The sequence below is a fragment of the Penaeus japonicus genome, unplaced genomic scaffold (genome assembly GCF_977035675.1).
Source record: "Penaeus japonicus unplaced genomic scaffold, GWHDUDI00000001_assembly GWHDUDI00000024, whole genome shotgun sequence".
NCBI classification, from domain to species: domain Eukaryota; kingdom Metazoa; phylum Arthropoda; class Malacostraca; order Decapoda; family Penaeidae; genus Penaeus; species Penaeus japonicus.
Window position 1 is genome coordinate 21,537,549 of NW_028234426.1, and position 2,500 is coordinate 21,540,048.

General features: G+C 38.7%; 1 pseudogene across 1 annotated transcript in view; it reads right to left on the reverse strand.

Annotated features, from left to right (window-relative positions):
- Positions 1 to 2,045: 2,045 nt before the first annotated feature.
- Positions 2,046 to 2,500, reverse strand: part of LOC122264193 (phosphoenolpyruvate carboxykinase [GTP], mitochondrial pseudogene) — a 1,420-nt pseudogene continuing 965 nt past the window's right edge. The window contains exon 3 of the transcript XR_015192181.1: positions 2,046 to 2,500. This exon is cut by the window's right edge and continues 344 nt beyond it. The product of XR_015192181.1 is annotated as a phosphoenolpyruvate carboxykinase [GTP], mitochondrial pseudogene (transcript).

Sequence of the window (2,500 nt, forward strand, 5' to 3'; positions counted from 1 at the left end):
TTTCTCGTAGCATTAACTCGAAGACTCTCCTGAGAGGAATCTTGGCGCAGTGTTAAGATGACCTTACGTAATTGCATATTAGTAACAGCTTCACGAAATTTCTTTACCTTGTCTTTGGCAATGTTTGGGTTGTCTGCGAACATACGCACTTACAAGCACATTTGCATGCATGATGCATATGGATGCACACACAATAGCGTGTACGCATACGAATGCACATATAGAAGAGCAGAGATGCAGTATTGCCTACACATAGTACGCCTAGATATCGTTACCTCTATCATAACGCGCATAGAGCTTTGATTATTACATACCCTAATGCATACCAGTGCTAACCAGTATTTATTGTTAATGATGTTCCGGCATCATGTGACAACAGACGACCAATGCTGAATTGGTGTTCTTTATTAGGTCGTATGTCAGACGTGCCTGCCGTGCTTCATCTGTGCGTCACCCACTCTCTGTCTTTCTCTCGTTCTCTCTCTCTCTCTCTCTCGCTCTCGCTCTCTCTCCCTCTCACACTATCTCTCCTTCTCTCTCTCTCTCCCTCTCACACTATCTCTCCTACTCTTTCTCTCTCTCTCCCTCTCTCTCTCTCTTGCTCTCTCTCCCTCTAACACTATCTCTCTCTCGCTCTCTCTCTCTCTCTCTCTCTCTCTCTCTCTCTCTCTCTCTCTCTCTCTCTCTCTCTTTATTTTCTTTTGTTTTTTTCTGTCTTTCTTTGTCTCCGCCTCCCTATATATATCTGAGGCTGTATCGTCCGTCGTCTCTTTCTCTTTCAAAGTCTGTTTACTTCTCTTTATATATAATTTTTCTTCATTTTTCTCTTTTATATCTTTCATTTTCTGTTTCTCTATCTCTGTATCTTCCTTTTTTCTTTCTTTCTCATTGTATCTGTCTCTACACTTTTCTGTTTTCTATTTCTCCGTATCCTTCAATTTTCCTCTATCAGTTTATACTATTGCCTCTTATTTTTGTCTATATCGGTCTCTCTAACTATATCTACCTATCTATTTATCTATTGATCTATTTATCTACCTATCAATCTATATAAAGATAAAGCTAATAGTAAAGATAATAATGATGAAGAGATTGATAATGACTTAATGTAACAATGAGAACATAATGATAATAAGGCTATGGTAATACCAATAGTAACAATACTATTAATGATGATAATGATTATGATAATAGTAATAGCAATAGGAATAATAGTAACAATACTAATTGTGATAATAAAGGTAAAGATGATGTTTATGATAATAACAATAACAAGAACAGCAACATTCATATTATCACCAGTGTTCAAAATGACAAGTAAATGCAATAAAGATTATTATCATAATCAGATAATTTCACCTGTCATCATCATCATTCTTATCACTTTATTATCATTTTAGTGAAGCAGTGCTATTCCTAATCATTTTTTTGTGATCTGCAATTGCTCTGCAAATGCTATTCTCAATATTGATTAAGGTGCATATCTTCAACAAGCACAGAGACGCGTGGCAAAATTCACGTCGCTGAAAGTCATATCAATATGCCGTTATAGTGTGAGAAAAGTAATGACATGAATGGCAATGATGGCACTACGCACTACCTTTAACAAGGCGATCAACGTGAAAAAACACGTTCACCAAACAAAGCAATTGCTAGTGTGCTTGTGTGAATTAATCGAGACTCTTGCAAGAAAAATGAAACGGAAGAAAAATCAGGAAGAATAGAAGAGGAAAAGAAGTTCAAGATTATTCAGCAACTAACATGTTTTGATAAGCTGTACTGCTAAAATAAGTAAAGTAAGGCTGTGAAGTGGACTAGATGTTCTTATTTTGTCACTGGTATTTCGTGCTGGATCTAAAGGCAATTGTTGTATCAAGGGCGGCGAGAGAAAACAAATACATTGGAAATAGACTGTATATGTATATTTTTGTCCATAATGTAAAGGGATACATCAAGCTTATAGGGTTTTGGTGGTAATATCAGTTGAAGTGAATACGAAACAATTTATTTTGTTGTTTTTTGTCAGATAAGTAAGATGCATTAAAAAATATTGCAATCTTTATAATTAGATATGCTATTAGAAGAAAGTATGAGAAGTCCTACAGCGCCCTCCTCCCCAACGTCCTTTGGTCAGTACGACGAAGGATCTAAAAGCCCTTGGGAAGCTATTCTGTGTCAATAACCTGGTCTCCCAAGGACAAAGGTTTTGGAAGGAGGCCGACGGCGCTCTCTTCCGCCACGTCCTCACCGTCGACGCGTCGAAGGATCCAGTCCAAGACGCGAACATTGTCCCCGAAACCAGGCCAGATGAAGCGTCCCTTCTCGTCCTTACGGAACCAGTTGACGTGGAAGATCTTGGGAAGGGCTTTGTGAGTGCGGGTCTCCATGCTGAGCCAGTGCTGCAAGTAGTGGCCGAAGTTGTAGCCAAAGAAGGGTCGCATGGCGAACGGGTCGTGCATGATCACATTTCCTTTTCGCTCTGTAATGATAATCGGCCCAT